This window comes from Peromyscus leucopus, chromosome 13 (assembly GCF_004664715.2).
Source record: "Peromyscus leucopus breed LL Stock chromosome 13, UCI_PerLeu_2.1, whole genome shotgun sequence".
NCBI classification, from domain to species: Eukaryota; Metazoa; Chordata; class Mammalia; order Rodentia; family Cricetidae; genus Peromyscus; species Peromyscus leucopus.
In genome coordinates, this window is record NC_051074.1 from 55,082,717 (window position 1) to 55,095,772 (window position 13,056).

Here is a 13,056-nt window from a genome sequence, read left to right on the forward strand (position 1 = left end):
CTTGTCTTCATAACTGAGGGGTGCCTTATCATCTATTATCTATCTGTCACCGCTGGACTAATGACAGAACCTGGCAGAAAGAAAGAGCAAGTAGCTCTCGTACTGATGACGTCCCATCCCCTGCTAGTACTGTTTGGCTTTCTGTTAATTATCGACTTCTCTGAACACACTTTTGAAAGTGAAGTGGAGAAGACAGGGTTTTTCTTACAGTATCCTTGTGAGGGCTCCAGGAGATGAAACCAGCAAGACAGATACACAGGACCATTTGTGGCTCTTGTTTGTTACAGTCCTTTCATGATCCCTTAAGGCAGAAAGTAGCTGAGCAGTATAACAAGTGGACCAGCAGCCCAGTGTTTGCCGCAGATCTGTGACGCCCCCATCTGAGGCTCCTGATCTCAGCAGCAACCTGAGCTCTTCTGTCCACTCAGTGTGAAGACCGAGTTGCCTACCTCCTTCTCCTTCCTCAGGCTGGAAAATAGCCACCGTAGAACAAATAAAACACCAACAAAACCACTCGGAGGCGGCGGCGGAGAGGGCAAGGTGGAGAGCTGCTGCCTCTGACTCTAGGCTGAGTTCATAGCAGCTTAATCACATCAAGAGCCTGGGCCTCAACCTGGAGTTTTCTCTGATGCGGCAAACGAGTATTGATTGGGAGAAAGCAATTGATTTGTGTTAGGTTTGTCGGAGCGAACATGATGCAAGGTCATTGAAGTTTTATTGTCTGAGTATTTTAAACTGATGTAAATATCTAGGCAGAGCTCACAGAGGACACAATGGTGAACCGAAAAGAAGACCCAGACTGAGGGGTGAGTTGGGTGCCTCTGGTCAGGTGTTCCAGGGAATAAGCTGCCTTTCCATCAAAGGCAGAAGTGGGCCCAGCCTATCAAGACCCAACTCAGAGGGTCGACTCAGAAATCTTCAGAAAAGAGGGATACCAAGAGAGAAACAAATGGGTTTTTCACTGCCACTATGGCCACTTTTGCTGAAACCTGGAGAGGTGGGCCTTTGAGGCAGCCCTGGAGGCTGTGTGGTGCAGGTGGAACCCACTGGTTTTTGCATTTTGTCTTGCTGTGAGGAAGAGTACCTCCCTCCTGCTGCTCCGGACCAGCTAGGCCTGCCCCTGTCCCAGGTGACTAGTGCCCACAGAGTGGCCAGAGAACTTAGGCAGAAATGGATCTTAGCAGAGTGGGAATGTATAAACCCGGTGGGGAAGATCCCCCAGGCTGTAAGGTGTGGCTACTTTCTCTTCTGGAACCAGACAGCTCCAGAAAGGGGAAATGGCATCATCATTTTATTTCTTCGTCAACACCCAACACTATTGGTCACTGTGTGTGTTTAGCATAGACCAGTCAGAGAGCTATTTCTCAGACACCCCAGGGGCCTCTGACCCAGGCCTTAGGAAACCTGGTCCCTCAGCAGGAGCAGAGACTAGAGGGCAGCCTAAGCCTCTTATTCTCTACTCCATGATGACAGAATGCCATACCTTAGCAACTGTATACTAAGAAGTTCCCTATATTAAGCCCAGATTTCTATGGATGACTTTGACATAGCCTATCTCCATGACATCCTGCTGAGTATGGTAGAGCTAAAGTTTAATTACTCATTTAAACATGGGAGGGGGAGGAATAATTCGGTTGATGATTACCACATCATACACACACACACACACACACACAGAGAGAGAGAGAGAGAGAGAGAGAGAGAGAGAGAGAGAGAGAGAGAGAGAGAGATCATTTTCAATTTTTGCTATGTTCCAGGAGAGGGTTCCAAGGCAGAGATCCTTTCGGCGTCACTCAATGTTTTTTTCGTGTGTGTGTGTGTGTGTGTGTGTGTGTGTGTGTGTGTGTGTGTGTGTAAAGGTGTACCACATGTTTGTGGGTGCCCAGAAGAGGGTGTCAGATTCCCAGGAGCTGGAGTTGTTTCTTTACTGCCTGGAACCATGACAGGTTTAGACCACAGGAAACTCTTCCATCCCCAAGTGAGATGTGGCCTCAGTGTTTTTGAACCACAGGAAGCCCTTTTGAAATCAACCTCAAGTGTCAGGCTTTTTGGGGATACCCTGCAGCTTCTGGAACCTCCAGCAGCCTTTCTGGGCTTCCATGTCAGGAAGCAAGAGAAGGGCATCCCATCCTCCTCCCTGTGAGCCTCATCTTTTCTTCCTGCCCATATCCAATTGGATGCTTAGTGGGCTTTGACTTCTAAACGGTTGACATTTGATGGGCAAGTGAAATGACCTGGTTGGGGAAAGGCAGGTGGATGAGCCAAATGATTTCAATGTCATCCCTTCAAAAAGTTCAGCAAACAATACTTCTGAACTGTTGACGGTATCAGCCAAGTCATTTTGTGTGTGATACAGGGAGTATTGCACATCTCAGCCAACCTGTACTGTTTCCTTCTTCTCCCCCATTCTCTAAGGACTTTGAAGAAGGGAAGTCAATAAATCAATTGGTACCTTGTCCGATATCCATTTCAATGACATCACAGCCCCATTTGCTACAGATCAGACATTGGTTACGGAAAAAGACACAGACATTTCCATTTCTAATGTGTCTCTGCCTTCATGAACACGAATACAAATAAGAATGGTGACATGGAATCATAAATAGTATTCGTGTGGGCATTGCAAAACTAAAAAGAAGGTAACTATAGAGGGTGCCGGTGCCTCTCCTCTTTTATTTATAGGATTTATTACAATGATGATAAAAGTGTCAAATGTAAATGTAGAGGATAGCGTTAAATAGCGTGCCTTACGACGTGGAACCTAAGCTATCTCACAGGGATAAGGCACCCTGTCATCCCAGCTGTGTTAGACCCAGGGCTCTGGAGAAGAGCTCCGGTCTGAACTCTTCCCCTGCAGAGCGGCTGGCTCTTTGTCTTCTCTCAAGCACTGTCCTCTGTGAACTGCTGTGGGTGGGCCAGGTGCTCTGTAGGCTTGCTTCCAAGTGTGAGACACTCTGCTTTTGCATCCTCTCTGAAGTGGCTTGGGTGCGGTGGCATTAGGAGGACACCTACCCTGCAGCTGCCGGTGTGCTCCCATGGAAGGACAGATTGGTGTCTCTAGAGAGGCTAGTGGGGTGTGTGTGTGTGTGTGTGTGTGTGTGTGTGTGTGTGTGTGTGTGTGTGAGAGAGAGAGAGAGAGAGAGAGAGTGAGAGAGAGAGAGAGCACACTGACCAGGGAGTCACACTGGGCACAGGGGACATACACTTTAGTTTGTCGCTTTCCACTTGACCCTGGAGTTGTGTTCTTTTATTAAAATGTTTAGTTAGCGTACAGAATAGTGGATTTCGTCACCACGCTTTCATACACACCCAGCACAGTACTTCGCATCAGGCCACCCCCTTACTCTGTGTCCTTGCCTCTCTTCCACGCTGTTCTTAAAACAGTAGTCGCACCTTGAAAGCTTCTAAATCCTCCCTGAAGTCCTTGGGGTCAGGAGAGAGGCTCTGATGCTGTTATTCTCGAGGCAAAGCCTGCAGATCTTGGTGCTCCAATTTGTACTGAGGTTACATAAAGCTCCTGGGAATAAAGAGCTTGAGAAAAAAAATGGGAAGGGATTAGATGGCATAGAATATTTAAAACAAGGCTTAAACTACGTGGGACCACCATAGTATGTACGCACCCATGTACGAGTGTGCAGGAAAAAAATACAGTATACCTGCATCTGAACATAGGCAGTCTCCTCGCCAGCTAACACAGTCACCTCTGCAACAACCGGAAAGGAACAGCTATCCGGGCACTGGGCTCTCTCCTCCGCTCCAGGCTCAGGTCCAGTCGGCAGGCCATATGAGAAAGCTACCAGCGGAAGGTGCCCCAGGTGGACTCTGGCAAGCCGGGTGACCCTAGGCCGGGACCTAGTAGACACAGCTGCCTCCCTAGCACCTTGTCTTCGAGGGTGAGCTTAGAAACCATGTGGTCCGCCTGTGTCCCTCAGAAGCACTCGACCTCCCGGGTAAGCAGCATTTCCCAGCACAAGCAATTAGCTGTAAATAACACCAGAAGCACCTACTCTGTAAACGGTGGCTAATTGGTGTCCACCGCTAGCCCTCTAACGCTAGGGGCAGCTGGAGCCTGAACTGTTGGGAACGTGGTAAGTAAGGCCTACGGAAGATCCTGGGTGCTGTCTGAAGTGGGAATGGCGTGTACCGGGGGTGTTACAACCCTGACACACGAGTTCGGAGGCTTTTCTTAAGTTGCCATAAAGTCAGGGCCACGCTCGAAAAAAGCTGATATGCCCAGTATGCAGAGCCATCTTCTCTGCCTGGGATCCCCGGGTAGTCCGCACACATCATCCTAACTCTGGTTGCCCTGCGAGACCTGGGCAAGGTGAATTCTCAGTTTTCAGGCTTCCACGCCCTTTTTCCTGAGACCCTGGAAGCCAAGATCTCACAGGTGAACAGAGGAGGCCCCAGCCAGCTGCTGTCCGTGTCCCTGGTCTTGGGTACTTCCCTCTCTTCTCTTAGATGGGAGTAACGCTCCAAAACGAAGTCACTTAGGGCGGAAAGACTAGGGTTCTGATTCGTTTCAAAGCAGAAGATGTTAGCAGGAGGTCGGGGCGCCAGCTCATTTAGGGGTGCGGCAGTGCCGGCTCCCACAAAGGGTAGCTCTAAATTCAGGTTAGTGCAGGGCGCGCTCTGCTGGGTCAAAGCAGCCATCAGTTCTGCCAAAGGGCGAGCAGCCCGGGGCGCAGTGAGGGGGCGCAGTGAGGGATACGACTCAGGGTGATGGGGAGCCGACTGCTGAGTTGGTCAAATAAGCAAAGTCTAACCCAGCTCCATGGGGCGTTTTCTGGGGAATGCGCTGATAGACTCTAGCTGTTACACACCTTACCGAGTGAGGGAGGGGGTGGAAAATGAGGGGTAAAAGGTTTGTTCCGCCTCTGAGCATCTTGTCCTCGCTTCCTGCGTAGGCCAGGCCAGTTCTGCACCCCACCCCCACCCCTCCCACCTCCATCCCCATCCCCGCGCACACGGTGCAGTGAGTCTCACCTGTTCTCTCCCCACCCTGCTGAGGTCACCACACGCGGACTCCAAGACCCCACGATGCTTTCTGCAGAGGCAGGGCCTAGCCAGAGAATCTGAAGGTGGGACTGGGGCTCAAACTAGGGATCAGGCTCCCAAGAAAGGGAGGGAGGAGGCATGCACCCTGGGTGTCGCTAGCTGCTTTCCGGGAATCCTAGAAGGGAGCTAAGACCTGTGAGTTAAGTAGCCGCTTCGCCTTTCCTATATAGGTTACTCTGGGGGTCAAGGGCGTCACTGAAAACAGCAAAGACCCTTTCGAGCCACCCACACTTTATTGCGGTAAGAGGCTGAACCCAAACTTTGCGACTCTGTGCGCTTCCAGCCTTACTTCAGGTTTCCCTGGGTGGACCGTGGGGTGCAGTCCGGCTTTAGAGGTCTCTCCAGGGAAGAGGAAGGAGTACTGTTTAGCCAGCCTCCTCTGACTTTTCAGAAAACGCTCATGGTTTGGCAGTCGGGAGTAAGAGACAGACTTCCTAAACTTACCGCCCCACCTTTCCCTGTTAGTGCTGCAGTCCCCTGCCCCCCACCCCCACCCCCATCCAAACACGCCTTCCTCTAAGCTCACCCCTCCCCAAACTTTCTAGGAATAGGGTCCTTGGTGCGAGAGGGGACTAACTGGGTCGTCTGTAGCGGAGCCGAAATAACAGCGCCAAGGAAGGGCTTTTGTGAAATGTTTTTTTCAAGTTGCTGATGTGCGGGACACCGACGAGCTCTGCTTGTCGGCGGGAAAGACGCCCTGTCTGGCAGAAGCGTCCAGCTATGTGTGTGGTTGGAATCGGTCTGGTCTCCGCATCCCTAGCTAGGCTCAAGGCCCTAGGACTCTGGCGGGGTCCAGAACCAGGTTTCTGAGGAAGCTGGAGTGTCAGATTTAGTCTTCTTGCTTCTTTAGGCCTGCGTGGCGACCCCACCGCCAGTCTCCTTCCCCTGGCTCTCCACCCTCCCCTCTTCTCTCCGGTCCCCCTTTCCACCTCCCTCCTCCCTCCCTCTTGTGGGCAGGTAGCCCCGAAAGTGAGACACACAGGAGTGGTGAGCGATCTAGGGGCTACCACTTCTGGATTTAGGATCCCCAAGGATCCGGAGACAGGAGATTCAAAGCGGCGTCCGCGACTCTTTGAAACGGGGGCATGGTTTACTTCCCCCAGGACGGCGGGGTCAGAGGGAGAACTCCCAGCACGGGGCTCTCTGGGACGGCTCCTTGAGCATGACAGTTCGGCCACGGGATGCAGAACTGGTGAGTGACACTTTTGGTGACGACTACCAGGCTTGGCAGTGCCCTTTTCGGGTTTCAAGATGACTGACTCCGGAGGCTGTCGCGTGGCAGGATCGCCCTGGCCACTGTAGCCTCGCTCTTTCTGGACATGAGGGTGTTCTTTCAGAAATAAGAGTCCAGGCTTCTGCCCTGGGCCCTTTCTAGCCTTGGATAGGCCTTTATTTGTGGCCATGCTGAGGGAACCAAGGCTGTCACATCCCGACGATGCCCAGCTCCACGGAACCACATTCACAGGCTGGGTCCCCCTTGGTCTGTAAGGTCACCCCTCCCCCCAACCACTTGTCTGAAATTTACCAGATTCCAACCTTAAGGCAAGAAAAAAAGTGTTTCATATACACACCGATCAGGGTATTTGCAGATAATTGCGAATGTCAAATACTCGGGCGCGATGACAAAGTGCAGAGATTGCCAGGGCCGGCCGGAGCTGGGCCTGCAGGGCGGGGGTTGCTGGGCAGCCCCACCACCTCAATCCTGCCCAGAGGCGGGCCTTGGGGGCGGGGCGGGAGTGTGTGTGTGTGTGTGTGTGTGTGTGTGTGTGGTGGGGGAAGCACTCGCCAGCATCTGCCCACAGTCCAATTAACTAAGATTGGCTTCTTAGTGCCAGCACCCAGGAGCTCATTCATGTATCCATTCACAGCTGGCTCGCCCTAGCTGGCTCAGCTAACAGGTGAGCCCAGGGTGAATATGGCACCGGATAAGACTGTCCCCTTCACTCTGGGGCCCCTAAACATGAAGCACACAGGCGCCGGGAGGCTCTCCCAAGGCTACCCCGACTCCTGTAGCACCCTGTTCCTAAGTAAGACGTGACGCGGGAAGGAGAGTCGAGTCGCCGGCCACTCTGGGAGCAACAACTTTCTAGTGCCAGGGTTGGTTTTAAACAGAAATAGATTGGAGTCGGGGAGAAAAAAAAAAAAGACAAAATTCTAGCCTTCTTTGCCCCAGTAACTACCATGGTTGCAAGAGGCCTTGGGGTACCCCTGGAGGAGATTTGTGCATTTAGCCTGCCAAAATGGACCCTTCCAGGGTCTCAGCAGCAGCCAAAGGCTGCTTTTGGTCCAGCCTCCCCCAGATTCCCTCTTCCATGAAGCAAGCAGAAGCAAATCCAATGTCTCGGGCTCCTCTAGTCCTCCTGGAGTGGGGCTAGGCGTGGGAATGGGACATAGTCGTCTCACTAGGCTTAAAAAGTACTGGCGATCAGGTGTCTCTTGCTGATGACACGGTGAAGCTGGTGGTCGAGCTGCGGCTTTTTAGAGGGAAGGGTCTGGGATCTCAAGGGGGCCAAGGACTAGGTTGTTGGTCAAGAGGCTGGAGGTAGAGGAGGGAGGAACAGCAGAGGAGGGCTCACTGCCTGCTTACCACAATAACCTACTCCACACCCAGGTCCTTGAGTCCAGGAGTTCTCATCCAACTTTGTGGGGGAAGGGAGTTATCATAGATCTTCACCCGACCGACCCCTTTCCTTTCGGGGAGAGCGGAAGGGCTTCGTGTGGAAAGGGAAGGACGGAGAATGTGTGCGTGGCCGCCGCCCTAAAAATGTGGCATTCCGTTTTGCTGGAGGTTTTCATTGACAAACTAGAGAGCCGTCAGGGCTGGAGCGAGCAACCTAAGAGTTGAGGGAAGGGAAGGCATATCTTGGGGAAAATAGAGAGGCATGTATCCCACTTAGCAGTGAGGAGGACGGGAGCCGCGGCTTGAAGGCGTTGGGATCCAACATTTGAAAAGTCCGAGCTGGTCCCCGGAAGTCCGATGCCAGCTCCTTAGCCACCAGCCACCAGGAGCGCTCTGAGCATCCAGCCCTTCAAGCTCCTAACCCGGAAGGCTTCGATCTGGCCTGAAATCCTGACTTTGAGATCTCTTGGAATCCGAAGAGCAGCTTGTCCTGCCGGGAATTCGCCCAGGTCCAGTGAAGCGGGTGGAGGAAGACAGCCAATGTTTTCAAGAGCCTGGGCGGCCCGCGGGGCCGCGAGTGTAGGATGTGATTCTATTTGACTTTCCAAATCAAAGTGCATTGATTGGCGCCTAAAGAGTTCACAGCACATAACTGTCTTAATTAAACCTGCTGTAAACAGACAAATCACGTCTTGCTCTTGCACAGAGAACGTGGGGAAGTAGCAGAGGGCCTGGCAGAGACCAGGTTTGAGGGATGCGCTTTAAAAAAAAAAAAGTGCAAACGAGGCAAAACCAGGAAAAGAACAAAAGTGGATTTTCTGCATCCCCAGAAAACAGATGAACCGAAACAAAAACTTAGGATAGCAGGGGGTTGTGAAGGGCAGCCAGGATTTCCACTGCAGTGCGGTCTGGACCCAAGTCCAGAGGAGGGAACCAGCGGTGGGAAGGCAGGAAGGCAGACTGGTTGAGCAGGCAGAGATGCCCACTCTGAGGCTCTAGGTTAGCCGGCCTGGGCCCTGCATTTTTCTTCTTAAGTTGCCATTTCCTCAAATCCACACAACAGTGAGAGGATACCTCCTCCCGTCCACATGGCCCATGTGGAGAACAAAGGTAACTCACACCGAGCTCCCTGGACGCACCCATGGTAGGTAGTGGGCGCTGGAGGAGATGCCCCGTTGAAGGTGATGGGTGTTTGCAGGAGCTTGGTGGAGAGCCAATAGAAGGGCAAGTTGTCTGCAAGTAACCCTCATTGAAGTCCAGAAGAGATGCACTTTCGTTAGAGCTTGGGGTGTGCTGGTGTGCGGAGGAGCGGAGCAGCAGGGGCTGGGGAAATCTTCAAAAGGGTGAGAAGGGCCCCCGTACGGCTGTGTCGCTGGCCTCCGGATCAAGTAGGCAGAGTCTGCAAAGGTCAGCGGGACGCCTCTTTCCACCTGGAATGTGAAAAGGGGTGGGTCTATCTCGGAATAACCCCACAGCTCCGGAAGTTACCTGGCAGAGGCAATCCTCCATAGACTTCAGGTCTCACAGTCTAAAACCATTGGAACAAGGAAAGCCTGTCGATTTCCCAGCTAAGGACGGAAAGGAAAATTACTCCCAAGTATAGTGAAAACACGGGAGACATAAACTCACAGGTTTGGGCACACTTCTGGTAACTTCAGGAGCCAGCACTTTGCCCCCTGGAAAACTTGTATAACATTTCTTTTCTCTGTTTACTTAGCACTCGAACCTATTAATAATGTGCTCGTTAGGCTGATGTCTGGAGACAGTAACTATGCTGCTTGGAGGAAGAATTTAACTTCAGGTAAATTTTAGCACAGCACATCTCCAAGCTTTCTTTTTTAAAATCCCGCCTTTAACCTTCATGTGAAAAGGAAGAAAAACAAACGAGAACCCACACGCTTAGTGAAAACCGCTCTTAGATTTGTTTTTAGTTTACAAGATTTTTGTATAGGTGGATACAACCCCAAAGATACTAGTTAATTGGCTATAAACAATTTCTGTACATGGAGAAAAAAAAATCTCCTCTACTTTGAAAAATCAAGGCTTAATTCACAGACTGGAAAATATCCACTCTTGGAAAAGCATGCTTGAAATGGTTAGAAGCAAAAATAAAAATTCAAATTGTGTAATGGCATAGAATTTTTGCTAAAACCAAATTATTACTAAAAATCTACGAGTCCGAATGCAGTGAAAATTAATTAAAAGGAGAACTATTAGGGAAACCATACAGTTTTTTCCCCCTATCACACAAAATGCTAAAGTCTTTTTAGGACCCTTCCTCCTATGTGTGTGTGTGTGTGTGTGTGTGTGTGTGTGCTCGCGCGATTTTTCGCTTCCGAAATAACCACAGTTCACCTTTCAAAACTCTCCGCTCCCGAGCGCAATCATATTTGTTCTGTAAGCAAAGGGCTTTGAAAACAAACAGCTTTCCCACATTCACAGTCACACACACCAAATGTAGTGGCCCGTTTTTTTTGAAAACGGGGAGGAGAGGAAAGGAGAGAGGAGAGAAGAGGAGAGAAGAGAAGAGAAGAGGAGAAGAGAAGAGAGAGGAGAGGGAGGGGAAGGGAGGAGAGGACAGAGAGAGGGAAGAGGGGAGAGAGAGAGGGGGAGAGGGAGAGGGGGAGAGAGAGAGAGAGAGAGAGAGAGAGAGAGAGAGAGAGAGAGAGAGAGAGAGAGAGAGAGAGAGAGAGAGAGGCTTAGGTAACCAACAAACCCGATTACTAAGCTTTATTGATACTAAAAGGAAAAGTTCCCCTCGTAAAATTTCTCTGAGCTTATTAGTTATTTAAATCAGCCCGGGGCTGGACCTGCGACGCCTAGGGCACCTTCCTTGGCTCCTGGAGGTGAGCAGCCAACGCCGGCCGGCTCCGCGTTGACCCTACCACTTCTCACTAGGGACTGGGCAAGAGGGGCGAAAGCGAGCGCAGACTGCTGAGGTGAGCCACTTGACCAGGGATGCCAGGCTCGGCGTGGTCAGATGGCCACGGGGCGGGGGGGGGGGCGGGGGTACCAGGCATCAGAAATGAACCGGTCACCGCTGCTGTTGAGGCTGTGGGAAAGCAGGCCAAGGGGTCACGGAGTGCGGCACCCCAGCTCTCCCGACGGACAGGCTCTATCTTGGGTGGCGCTGGTGGTCACTGGTCCCAAAGAACCGGATGTGGCCCCGGCCTGGAACCCGCGGGTTCGGGCGTCCAGGGCACGCTCCTGTTATAATCGGGGTGGGCACTAGGTGGATTTACACCTTTCTGGGTCAGCGATTGCTTTCCCCAGGCAGTAGTGCCACTGTGTGTGTGTGTGTGTGTGTGTGTGTGTGTGTGTGTGTGTGTGTGTGTGTGTGTGACCCAGGGGGTGGGCAGAGAATTGAGTGTATTAAAACAGCAGCAGCAGCAACAAGAAATCCCCTTCCTAGCGAAGTCCTCCAAGCTGATCCCCCCCCGGGGGGCTCTCATGTCTTGATGTAACTTCAGAGGGGCGCCAGGTGATGGCCAGCTCTGCTGGGCTTGTCCTTCCAAGACACGGAGGGAAGGCACGGGCGGCCACAGAGGACTGAGGCCCGGGAGGACGGCGGCGACTCAGCCACCTGGACTTTAGTCCGGATGTCAAGCCTTAATGGCCTAAGCGGGTGTCTGGGGGGCTTCCTGCAACCCCGGGGAAAGTGAAAGTTCCAATCCCGGAAGCTTTTTAGGTCCCCCCCCCCCAACAGGATACACTGACTATGCGCCTCATCCGTGGTCCCAGTAAGTGCCTAGGACGTGGCGTGCTAGCTGCATCAGCTTTTCCGGGGAGGCTCAGGCTTAGCACGGGCCCCGAGCCCTGGTGTGCTCTGGCCACTGTGGGCCTAGGACCGCCTGGCATCCAAAGGCCTGAGCTCTCCAGCCCTGGGCTGGGGATAAGTGCGGCTCGGTCCGCCAGGAGTTAGGGATGGAGGTTGGATGACATGCCTTGCGCTTTTTTTTTTGGGGGTGGGGGGAGGGAGTAGTTTTCATTACGAAAGATTGGGGGCTACGGCCGGCCAGGCTGTTTTGCGTGCGTGTGCGGTCGCAGCATCTTGGGCTTGGGTGGTCTGCTGGTCCCCGAGGCCGGGGGTGGGGACCGCACCGGCTCCGCGCCTCATTAACCTGAGGATTCTCGGCGCAGCGCAGAGAGGGCTCGCCGCAGCGGGCTCCGCCGGTTCCAGCCGCAGCCCACGCGGTGGCGCTGTAGGGAGACGTCGCCTCTTCTCTGGGCGGGGACCCCTGGCAGTGACCCGGTCTTGGAGGTGGAGGGGACCTTGACAACCGGCCTTGGCCTCTGGTTCTTCGCTTTGGGCCGCGGAATTCCTTCGGCCTCCCCGATCGGTGTTTTCCCAAGGAAAAAAAATACAGCCAGCGCAGCCCGCGCAGCCCCAAGATGGGGCCGCGTGGCCGCGGCGGTGCCTTTGGCCTCCTCTCAGCCTCCTGCCTTGTTCATTTCCACCATGTATAGTAGATGTCTACACTTAGATTACATTAGAGGGGCAGTCGTTTTCTCGGGGCACGGCTGCGGAAGGACAACTACCTTTTAAGACACTTGGAAAAGAACGTCGGATCCAGGGAAGCCCTTGGCGTGGAGGGATACTGCCCTGTGTCGCCAGCCGTGCCCGCTCGCTGCCTTTCCGGGGCTTCCCACCCGGTGACCGCGAACCTGACATCAAACCTTCGTCCAGGATTCGCCCAGCTCTGAAACCTGTCTCCTCACGACCCTCCTTCTCCGGAAGCAGTGCCCACACCAGACGCTCATCTCGGTCACCTAGGACCTCAGAAAGCCAAAGGGCTTCCCTGCCACAGCTCACCGAGTCACCCAGGAGACTCTCCGTCCCCTGGGCTTTGGCCCTGTGGGTTGCCCTGAACTCCAACTCCCAGACACCTTGGCCGCTCGGCTCCCAGGGACTAGTTGCCCACCACCTTTCCCCACTACGTTGCGTCTCCCTCGGCTCATCTCTGACCAGGCCTCAGTGGCACGTTCCTCTGAGGTCCTTGGGAGAATCCCACTGCACCGCCCACACCTAGGCCCCTAGAGCGGCTAGGGAAACGGCGAGCCCTTTTTATATTTGCCCGGCGCGGGTTGATCTCTTGGGCTCTGATGCCAACGAGGAAGCTGAGGAAGCTGGGTGATAACGAAGTAAGTGTCCCCTGCCCGTGCGTTTTGGTCAGACCCCAGAGTAGTCTGAGAAAGGGTTTAAGCCATCCCAGTAGACCTGCCCTTCCTTCCCAGGTTCGCCCTGGCTCCCTGCACCCCGACCTCCCCGTCCCTGGTCCACTGGACTTACTGGATTTGCAATCTAAACGCATTGGCATATGCTTCTAAAGTGTTGGTCGCCTAACTTTCCACGGACAGTCCGAGACTGAAATTGGCTT

General features: G+C 53.1%; 1 protein-coding gene across 2 annotated transcripts in view; it reads left to right on the forward strand.

The window, feature by feature from the left end:
* The first annotated feature begins 10,364 nt into the window (after nt 1–10,364).
* The window catches only part of Satb2 (SATB homeobox 2), a 177,679-nt gene continuing 174,987 nt past the window's right edge, over nt 10,365–13,056 (forward strand). The window contains exon 1 of one of the 2 annotated variants that reach the window (XM_028886126.2): nt 10,365–10,617. The gene's annotated coding sequence lies outside the window, so the exon portion shown is untranslated. Of the gene's footprint in view, nt 10,618–11,845; nt 12,821–13,056 lie in introns of those variants that run through there. The other variant, XM_028886141.2, reaches the window with a different exon arrangement.